This window comes from Heterocephalus glaber, unplaced genomic scaffold (genome assembly GCF_053883595.1).
Source record: "Heterocephalus glaber isolate CG9 unplaced genomic scaffold, H.glaber_assembly_v1.0 deba00001737, whole genome shotgun sequence".
In the NCBI taxonomy this organism is placed as follows: Eukaryota; Metazoa; Chordata; class Mammalia; order Rodentia; family Bathyergidae; genus Heterocephalus; species Heterocephalus glaber.
This window is the reverse complement of record NW_028258445.1, coordinates 6,551,025-6,562,291: the sequence shown is the minus strand read 5'-3', so window position 1 is coordinate 6,562,291 and position 11,267 is coordinate 6,551,025. Positions and strand designations below refer to the sequence as shown.

The following is an 11,267-nucleotide window of genomic DNA, read 5'->3' as shown; positions in this document are numbered from 1 at the left end:
ATGAGACCCCCCCTCCCTGCCACAGAAGTGGAACTAGAAGCTGGCCCGGAACCCTGACGATTTCAACATCACCTCCCTCTGGGTCCCTTCTGAGTTGATCTGTATCCCCAGCATTGTCCTCAACAAGTAGGAAGCAGAAGAGGTCTTGGAGGGACACAGGGAACCCTGGTTGGGGTGAGTAAGAGGACTTGGGAGGGGCACCCTGCCTCCCCTCACCTCCTTAGCTTATTCCTTTACTTCTTTCACTCCCATACACCAGTGTTTAATGACCACCTCCTGTATATCAGTGCCTGGCACTGTGCTATCGGGTCAGACTTGCTGAGTGTGAGGAGTCTTTGGAAAAGTGTTCAGCCCAAGGGTGGGCACTCGGAAGGATGGCAGTGTTGTAAGGGGACAAACTCAGCTGGTAAGATTACGGTTTCGTTATGTTATTTTTGGGTGCCTCATGCGCATAAACAAGAAGGACCAATCTGACGATGACATCAAGAAGCCCATCGGCAGCAGTGAGGCATCTAAGGAGAATCCCAGTGGGCAAAAATGAGTGAAGTAAGTTAATTTTGGATAGAATAAATGGAAATCTACACTTTCATTTGTGCTATCAGGTAATTTTTTTCCACTGAGAAGTCAAGTTTAAAATGTTCTTTTAAAGCAGGGCTCTAAGGAAACCACTATTTCCTTGAGAATATATGAAGTACTTGAGCCACACAATTTTGGATAATGATGGCATCCATTGAGCCCCCTCCACCCCAGGCCATGGGGTGACATCCAAGCACAGCAGAGTCGTCACCCAGCCCAAAGCCATTGGTCCCAACTTAGGAAATGCGGTTCTTGATTGATAAAACAAAGGTGGAGAGGCCCACTTCTGGCGTGTGTGTCTCCAGACAGGTCAGAAGGAAGCAAGAAGTGATCCTAACACAGTCCAGCTCTGGGCAGGCGTGGTACCCCCCACCCAAGCTGCATAAGGAAACAGCCCTCATCACAGGGTCATCTTGCATGACCAACAGGGCAGGTGCCTGGTGTCCACTGCTGCTGCAGGACTCAAGCCCAACCCATCTCTGTGCCAAGGAGCTGATGCCAGGATCCTGTACATCTCTGACAGAGGTCACGAGCAAAGTCCTGGCTTCAGATATGCATTTCAGGACTGCCAGTAAGGCCTTGGCCAGGGCAGCTCGATTATCATAAGAAATTCTTCTGAAGGATAGGACAGAGTTTAGTCCAAACACTTGCGGACATTTAATTAAGGAGAGGCCCCTCCAAGTTAAGTCAGTGAAGCATGCTTGGTTCCTCCTCTGGAATGGGAGCTTGTCACCACCTAGTGAATGTGAAATGACCAACATGCCTTTACATTTATTTAGTTATTTACTTACTTACTTTTTGGTACCAGGGATTGAACCCAGGGCCTTCACACTGAGGGATATGCCCATCCTCTTTATTTTGAGACAGGCTCCCACAGTGTCCCTGAATTTCCCTGGCTGGGCTAACTCTTGTTATCCTCCTGCCTCAGCCTCTAAGAGTGCTGTGATTACACGCACACACCATCAAACTTGGCTTAGTTTAAACATTTTTTTGTATTTGCTTCTTAATGGAATTATTCAAACAAAAGTACAAAAGTAATATATACATTTCAACCTTTAATCTATATTAACCACATGTATTTATAATGCAAGGCAGGTATTTCTCAGCTCCCCAGAAGTAGCCATTAAAGTTTCTTCATCTTTTTTCTTTTTTGTCATGACTGTGGGGATTGGATCAGGGGTTTTGCACATTGTAAGCGACCCTGAGCCACATCCCCAGCCCTAGAAGCCGTGTTTGTGAGGTGGCTTTGGTTGGTTTTTCCTGTGTGTGCTTTTGAACATCACTTGGCAAAGTTTTGGGTGTTTTTTATCCATTAAACTTATCAGTACATTTTAGCTATACTATATATATATGTTTTTGTGGGGGGGTACTGGGGATCGAACTTGGGACCTTGCGCTTGCGAGGCAGGTGGCGGAACCACTGAGCTAAATTCCTGGCCTTGGGTGTACAATATGATGACATTCATTATCGGGAATTTGTACCTTTACGTGGTGTATCTTGATTCTTATTTTTTTCCTTAGTCCCTTGCCCTCCCTTCAACCCCCCACCCCTCCCTATTTACAAAGATTTTGTTTCCATTTTTTCCTTTTTTCATATTCCTTTCCCTTGTTTTGTGTGTTTTTAAACTGTCAGAATGCTTGGGGTCAGCAGATGCATGGGTAAAGAAGATACACAGTGTAGCATTATGTAGCCATGAAGTGCATCCTGTCTGGGGGGAAAATGGATGAAACTGGAGACTCTCCAGTCCAGTGAAATAAGCCAGACTCATTGGGATCTCATGGATGACAGGGGATGCCCTGTCATGGGGAATCTAGGGGGAATGAGGGGTGTGGATGAGGCATGAGAGTGGGATAGACTTCGAGAAGAGAGGCTGGGGCAGGGGAAGTGACCCAAGTGTGTTACGTGCATGCGTTCCTGTCTCCAGCCTTCCTGATCTCTACCCTGAAATGACTCCAGGAGGCAAAAGTCTCTTCTGTGTATTCTGATTCCTAGGCTTCAGAATTGACCATTGAAACTGGAGGGGAAGGGATGATGCTACACCCGGGCACTGAGCCCACTGTGCTAGTGCCCAGGAACAGTCAAGAGACTGAGCTTCCTGTCACTATTTTTCCAGCATCACCAGAGTCCAGGTGGGTCATTGGGTGTCCAGTCCCTCAATGCCCCAGCCCCATCTCCACTGTCTACATTAGCGCCCATCTCTCCAGCCCCAGGGCACGCTGGGTGATACCCTTGCCCCATCTGTTCCTTGTTCCTGTGTGACCCTCTGATGGTGCACTGTCCTCCCAACTCACGGCAGATCCTGCCCTGGTCAAGGCAAACCTTGGGATGATGTCTCCCATTCCTCAGGCCCTAGGCAGTGATGCTGTCTCAGAAATGCATGCTACATGTGAGCACCTTTGCCACCAAAGCACTAGGTCCCATCCCAGCAAGGACCAAAAGATCCAAAGGGAAAAGCTATGATCCTCCTCCGCCTGAGGCTGCCTCACCACCCACTAGGAGGAATAGTACAATCACTCTGAAAACAAGAAGTAATCACTGTAAAACATTAAACAAAAACAGGCCAATTGCATTTACCCCAGAAGCTCAAATACGTAAAGCTGTTACAGAATTATGGACATGACTGTCAAACATGAGGTGTGATCAAAATACACAGTGAATGTTCAGGTTTTTAAAAAAAATTATTACAGAAAAAGACCCATTGGCATTAATTCCCCTCAGAATCTTCCCCCAGCTTTGAACACACCTCGTTGTCCTTCTAACTTTCCGAAGGAGTGCTGCAGTCCTCTTTCCTGTCTTTGAAGAGTGTCCAGGACTATGGTGAATGCTGCTGCTGGGCACCATCCAGTGAAAAGTCAGGCTTGGGCTGAGGATTTAGCTCAGTGGTGCCGCCACCTGCCCCACAAGTGCAAGGTCCCAAGTTCGATTCCCAGTACCCACCCCCGCAAAAAGTCAGGCTTGCAAAATTGTCACAGTGCATCCTCACCCACCTTGTCCACTTGACCTGGCACTGTGTGACTTCCAGCTCTTCCCCAACGTCAAGATGACTGAAAGGAAAAGGTTTGGGATCAGGACATGGAAACAGCCACAAGAGCAGTCAAGGACAGCGGCAGCAACAAAGGGATAAGTGTGGGGAGGATTTTGAGGGAAATGAATGGCAGTGTCTTTTTCTATGATTTTTTATTTAAACATCATGTTTCAATACAACATTTAGATGTGCAGAATGCACACTGGTCAGTGGGTAACCCACGGTGTTTTGGGGGTTGCTCTGCCTCTGGTGGACACATAGCATAGCATCCCCAGCCTGTTTCCTCTCCCTGTGAAGATCAGAGTTGGACTTGACCCACATGACCAAGGCCGAGCTCTTCTGCATGGGCACTGTGCACTGAGTACCCCTGGCCATCTGCAAGAGCTCCTGCAGTGTTCTCATCACCTTCTTCCCCTTGGGCCTGCAGAGTGGCAGGTGATGTTCAGCTCCCTGACCTACAACAAAGCCGAAATCAACCGGTGGGCCTGAAGGATTACCGGGAGAGCTTGGAGTGAGTGGTCATCATCAAAACGCAGCACGGACAAGAGTGAGAGGTACAACTGCTGCAAGGATCTACCCTGATGTTATTCCTCACCACTGGCTGCTGCTCTTCCACACCATCACCCCATCGTCCCGTGCCTGCTCATCTCCTGCCTCACCATCTTCTACCTGTCCTCTGGCTGTACTGAGATCGTGCTCTGCATCTGTGTGCTGCTCTCCCTCAGCATCTTCCTGTTACTCATCACCGAGGTCATCCGGCCCACCTTGCTGGTCACCTCACTCATTTGCTTCACTGTGATCTCCATGGCCCTCTCCTTGGTAATCTCAACCTTCACGCCACCTGCACCACCCCTCAGCCAGAACTCACACCATACCCCGCGGGTTTGCTTGGTCCTGCTGGGCTCTGTGCCCAGGTGACTGCTTGAGAACCTATCACAGCCACCACCCCTGGAGCTCCAAGGGAACCTGGCCTGAAGCTCAGCCCCTGTTATCACTGGCTGGAGACCACAGTGGATGCCGAGGAGTGGGAGGAGGAAGAGAAGGAGGACAGGTAGGTGTGCGTGGGCCTCCCAGCCCCTTCTGTGGGTGTCTTCTATGGCTGTGGTGGCCTGCACCCCAGGGCCTCATGGGCCCATGGCTGAGGCTGCATCAGAGAAGTGGGAGGTTGTTCTGTCACCTTGCATGCAGAAGGCCCTGGAAGTTGTGCCCTACAATGCTGAGCACCTGTGGTCTGAGGATGATAACACTGCAGTTTGTGGGACAGGTGAGGCCCCTTCCTGGATGTCTCTGCCAGTTCAGCAGGGAACCATCTTTTCTCAGGGCATTAGCTTGGGCCAGCCCAGTCTCCTCCTTCAAAGACTGGTTCTCTGGAATCTGGAATCAACTGTAAAAACATCTAGCTGGCAGTTCTTGAGACACTTAAACAGGCAGAAGAGTACCAGGTGGAGAAGAGAATGCCCCCTCTAGCTCAGGTCTGTAATCCCGGCACTCTTGCAGGCTTAGGCAGGAGAATTGCAAATTCAGTTTTACCTGGGGAGCTTAGCAAGACCCTGGACCAAAATAAAAATAAAAAGTTCAGGGGATATAGCTCAGTGTGATCTGTCCTAGGTGCAATCCCCAGTACTTTTCATGAGCAATATGAAACACACACACATACACACACACACACACACACAACCCTCCCTCAGCATTTTTATCTGCATGTGGGGAGGGACAAGGAGGTGCCAGGTGTATCAGCCTGGGCATCCTCACCTTCCTCCTTTGTGTTGAAGTCACCACCTCCCTTTACTCAGGGACTCGGCATTTTGTGAATGTCACTTGTTTCCTGCAAGCCCTGCAGATTCTTGGTTGTGTGATGTGGGCTCCCCTCCCTGGCCCCAGCCATGTGTACCTGTCAGAACTGGGATTCCTGTTATCAATCTGTGGAAGGAGGAAGGGCATGTGGTGATTGCTGCATGGCTTTGTTGAGTAGATAGGAAAATCAGTCTTTCATTTTGGAGCAGCAGAGTCTAGATCCCTTGGCCTGGGCCATGAGCCCAAGCTCTATAAGTCCCCTGGCTTGCCTCCAGTGCACTGTGGGTCACAGTGACTTATGTCTTCCTTCTGTGTCTCCTGTAGGTGGATGGGAAGGCAACATGGGCAGCAAAGTCTTCACCACTCTTTAACTGTAGACTGCATGGCACACCCCAGGAGGGTCCATGCCCCAAAGTGGCTCCAGTATGTCCTTGTGTCCCTGTGGCCTCCTTTCCTGGAACCCGAGAGCAGTGGCCAGCTCTGGGCCTCATGGAGGGTGAGACAGGACACGACCATTGGGAGGTTGGGGATCCTGGAGCTAACCCTGTTCCCTCTCTCACCCCACCTCTGTACCTGCACTGACCTTGGCTTCCCAGGTCTCTGGGGGCCATTGGCTCTGCCCCTGTGTTTGTCCCTACTGGAGCTATGCACAGGAAGGCCTGGCCTCTGTCACTGTGAGCCATTTTGTTCCTGCAGGTGAAGGAAGACTGGAAGTATGTTGCCATGGTCATTGAGAGGATGTTCCTGCTGTTCATCACTATCTGTTTCTTGAAAACCACTGGGCTGTTTCTTCATCTATTCCTGGCTGGAATGATCTGACTCCATGTCTTTTTTTGTTGGACCCATGTTAACTCCCCCAACCATCTTGTGACATCTTTAACTGTCCTTTGGGGTCAGCGCCATCTGCCCATGGTTCCTCTGTGGCGTCCCTACACTGTCTCAGAGGCTGCAGCCTTCTGGGCACAGTTCACCTTGACATTGTTACTGTATCCCATATTGTGATAGCTCGACGTAAAGCCCTTCTTTGGAGGCTGCAGAGCTGGAAAAGGTGAAGGCATCTGTTGTATAAGAATGTTCTTCAGAAACATGTGAGAAAGAAAAGGGGCAGACGAGAAAGGGGGAGAGAGGAGCAAGCATAAGAAGGGAGTGGGAAAGAGGGTCAGGAAGTGGAGTGGGGAGCTTTGTGGTTCTCTGCAGTCTTGGGGTCTCCTCCTTCTGCACTCCCACACACCTCTCCCTGGCAGGCCCGGGGAAACTGTACCATGATCGTGGCCCAGGCTCCATCCTCAGTGCTCTCTTAAGACCTCTGCTTAGTGGCCCTTTCTGGCCTGGGCTCTGCCGCACCCCTGTGAGTGCAGCCCTGGCCTCCTCTGCCTGCCATCTGTTCATGCTTGTGCAGCTCCCTGGGTGTGGCCTCCTGGCACACGTCACATGCCACGTCCATGTCTCCTGTCCATCTTGCATTTAGTGAAGCAGCATGTGCTGGCCTGGCCATCGTGCGGGCCCTCCTTGCCATCCACACTTCAGTGGCTCAGGCATCACCCAGGGCTCTCCAGAACCCATGTGGTTTGGTTTCAGCCAGTAGAGATGGTCCCATGGAAAGGATGGCCCTGGGCCCCTGCTCAACGGCTGCCCTTTGGTCAGGCGATCCTACTGCCCACATAGGGGTGAAGGGCTGCAGCTCACATGACCCCACTACCAAGTATCACCACATGCCCTCTTTAGCCGAGGCTCAGGTTAACAGGTCTGCACCCGAGATGACAGCTGATGTCTTCCAGGGCTGTGCTGGTGCAAGGTCAGCAGATTAAACAATGCAGACAAACTGCAAAGCAAGGGGTACAATTTTTTATTTCAGTATCTGGGCACTGGGGATCAAACTCAAGGCAGACTTGAGGCAGGGGTGGTGCAAGTGGTACAATTTTAATTCCACCATAAGTCAAGTCTAAAGATGTTATAAGAATGTTCTTTTCAAACATGTAAGAAAGGAAAGGGGTAGATGAGAAGCAGGAGTAAGAAGGGGCTGGGAAAAGGGCAGAAAGAGTATATTGTGCTCCAGAAGCCTGTTTGGCTTCTGTCTCCTTGCTTCTTCTCCTAACACTGGCTTTGGTAATAAAACAGCATCCTGTGCCCTCGCCCCTAACTAGCTTTTTCCTGGACTGTGTCCTGTGGGTACCACCCCACTGACCATGCTCACAGTGGGCTGTACACAGTGCAAGCTGCAAAGAGTTAACCTACAATTGGCTTGTTTTAAGAAATGAGTCTGACTGAAGCCTACGTGACTCATAGGAACAATGGGGATGGTGTATGAGTCAGTATCACCCCCTCCAACCGTCATGGCAGAGGCCAGAGAAATGGTCCCTGAAGCTGTGGGACTTAATATGAGATAACACAGCTAAGGTCAGGTTGACTCTCACCCCAATTCCATTCTCAAAATTAAAACCTTAAAAAGACAAGGTTGTTTGTTAACCACAACCTATATCTGGCCTGTTTTGTTCCTAACACAAGAATGCTTTGCCTCTTCTACAAACCTTGCCTTCATCAGCAACTTATCCCTAGCAACTACATGTTGTTCCTTTACCCTAACTTAACTATGATTGTGTCACCAGTAAATATCAGTGGCTTTAGCTGACCAGGGTCTTTTCTGTTTGCTCAGCACTGGGCATCCTGGCTCCTGTCTCTCTAAATCTTTTTTCTTGCACCAAGCAGGAGATTGACATCTACTACAGGGATTGCTGATAGTGTCCCAGAGCTCCCTCAAGAGAGCTATCAGTTCCAACCAAACTCATTCACCAGCCTGCTGACCCCTGAATAAAGCCTCTTTTTGGCCCTTCTGTGCATCCAGGAAAACTTGAGGGCTGAAAAGGAAGGAAAAGAGATAGCTTGGCTCCTCAGTGGGCTTGCCTGTTCTTGCATAAAGCCATTGGGAATGATGGGGCATCACTGTGACCCTAACTAGGTGTCCCTGCACTCAGGCTGGAGTGGGAGGTAGGGCTGGTGCAGATAGCAGCACCACTTCTGAACTATGCATCACTCCCTCAGATCCATACCAGAGTCCCTCAGTCCAGCCACAGCCTGAGCAGCAGTCTGGGGCAAGCTAGGGAGTGTGTCATAGTGGGTGGGGAGGACTCCCCTCTTTCCCCAAAAGACCACATGACTAAAGGTGCAGAAGTGCTGGGGGCAGAGCTGCAGGCAGGTGAACCCCACTCTTGGTCACCGCTGGTGGGCCAGATTGGCCAGTTCTTGGCCTGGTCCATGGCATCCATGGCCAAGATGTGGGAAGCCATGAGCCTCTGCTTGCACTGCTGGCTCGGGAAGCTTGCTACCTTCTGCTGCACCAGCCACATCTTGTTGCTTAGTTCTAGCAGGCCTTTGGTGAAGTGATTGTGGGTCCCCTCAGTTTGTAGATAGAACACACCCTGGAGGGTGAGGAAGGGTGTTGACCAAGGCAATCCAAGTTCCCTGAGGACAAATCAGTCTGGACTGAGTCCACAGAACAACATGGCAGATATCCCATTCTCCAGCCAACCCACCTTGACACAGCCCGAACAGAACTCTCTTCACAGCAACATCCAGACATTAGCCAATGTTCAGGAGAATGATCAGAGGAGTAGTCAAGTACATTTAGCAAGATACTGTTTTTTTTTTTTTTTGGTACCAGGGATGGAACTCAGGACCTTGAGCGTGCAAGGCAGGCATGGTGCCACTGAGCTAAATTTTATTTAGAGTTCTTATTTTATATAACATTTAACATGTACACATAAGAGCTAGACAAATTCTAAGTCCATTTCTATTGTTCCTTTTTTCTTAGAATGTAGCTACTGTATTTCCCTTAAAATAAGATGGGGTCTTATATTAATTTTTCCTCCAAAAGATGTAATTGTGCTTATTTTCAGGAGGTTTCATGTGTTTCATGTAAAACAATCTACATTTATTCAAATACAGTCACGTTATCTTCCTCTGGAACACGGGCATCACTCTTCAAACCCCGAATACTAGTCTCAATTTCTTGTAACTCCATCTTCTGTACAACCATTGGCCCTAAGCACTCATGTCCAGCAACAGAGCTCTCCTTAGATGAGCACTTCTGTTCATGTGTTCTGCTCACAGTGCATTGGCAACACAGCTCTCCGTGATTTCACCCCATGAGTTCTTCACCCCAGTCACCACCTCTTGCAGGCTGGGCTTCACAAAGTTTCCATTAAAACAAATGTTAATTAAAGACTTGAGAGGCAGGAGTGGCAACACAAATGATGCCAATTAAGAATGATAGGGCTGGGGATTTAGCTCAGTGGTTTCATCGCCTGCTGCACAAGTGCAAGGATCCGAGTTCGATCCTCAGTACCAAAAAAAAAAAAGAATGATGGACCACACGAGGAATAAAAAATTGCAAGTACCAAAACTCAGAAAATGTTTATATTTCATACAAGTGCATTAAGTATGTCTGTTACAGCACACTGTATTGTACTATGAAGATTTATGCTAGACACAACCACATCCATTCGCTATCAAGTGCTCACATTATTCACCTGTTGTGTCTGTACTCTGGTTGATCATTCACCAATAAATCTCGAGTTCATCTGTTTGCATAGGCATTTACATCTCGTCCAAAGGCACCCATTTAGGTATTTACAAATAATTATAAGCTATACTATCATTTATTTGCAGTATTAATGTCAGCAATATTGTTTATATTTAATTATATATCAGTATTATTTTGTAATCAGTGTGTTGTGTGTTATAATGGATATACTAAATGCATGCGTTTGGCTGATGATCTTAACTGGGGCTTATTTTTGGAGTATGCTTTATGTTACAAGCCTCCTAAAAAAACATGCTAGGTCTTATTTTCCAGTTTGGTCTTATATTCAGGGAAGTATGGTGTCACATTTTTGAGAAAACTGCCTTTCCATCTGGCCAAATAAGCAGATTACAAATAAAAGACTCAAATCGCAAAATGGACAATTGAAATGAATAGGCACTTCTCAAAAGAAGTACAAATGCCAAAAATGTTTAGCATCTTTGGCTATAAAAGAAATGAAAATTAAATAACTTTGAGATTACATCTTACTCCAGAAAGAGTTTCATCAAGAACTCAAAAAACAACACATGATGGCAAAGTTGTGGGAAAAAAGAAACCCTTCTACATTGTTGGTGAGAATGTATACTAGTACAACCATTATGGAAGTTCTTCAAAGAACTAAAAGTAGAAATTCTATTCAACCCACCTATTTGGCTTTTTTCCCCAAAAGAGTTAAAGCCATCATATTACTGTGTTACAGGCATAACTATGTTAGTGGCACCACAATTCATAATAGCTCCATGTTGACAATGGCCTATATTATCCATCAACAGATGATAGAAAATATGGTACACACACATACCATACTACTCAGCCATAAACAAAGATAAATTTGAGTCATTTGTAGGAAAATGACTGCACTTGGAGACCATAATCTTGAGTGAGATAAATTAGACACAGGTTTAATGTCAAGTTTTCTCTTATGAGAAACCCAAAGAATACACATAAATACATTTGGAGAGGAGAAAGAGATCTAGGCATGGAGTAAAGGGAGATGGAAAGAGAAAGTAAAAGGGATTTAGATGTGAAAAATAAGAATTCCTTGATGAGTGATATATTATGTACTAAGCAAGCATGTACTAATAAAAACAAGCAGACTATCTCCACATTTAACATTACATTCATTTCCTTACACATTATAATCTTTCTGAACTCAAGGGTTAAAATCATTTTATCAATGTCCTTTGCTGCATTCTGATCTCAAAGATTATAATACAAATTATGTCACTGTGTGCTTCTTTTGAAATATGAAAGTAATTTTTTCCTCCTTAAAAAAAAAAAAAGTGAGGGGCC

At 47.2% G+C, this 11,267-nt stretch overlaps 1 pseudogene; it reads left to right on the top strand.

Annotated features, from left to right (window-relative positions):
- The first annotated feature begins 445 nt into the window (after positions 1-445).
- LOC110343873 (neuronal acetylcholine receptor subunit alpha-2-like) lies at positions 446-7,873 on the top strand (annotated as a pseudogene).
- Positions 7,874-11,267: the final 3,394 nt, after the last annotated feature.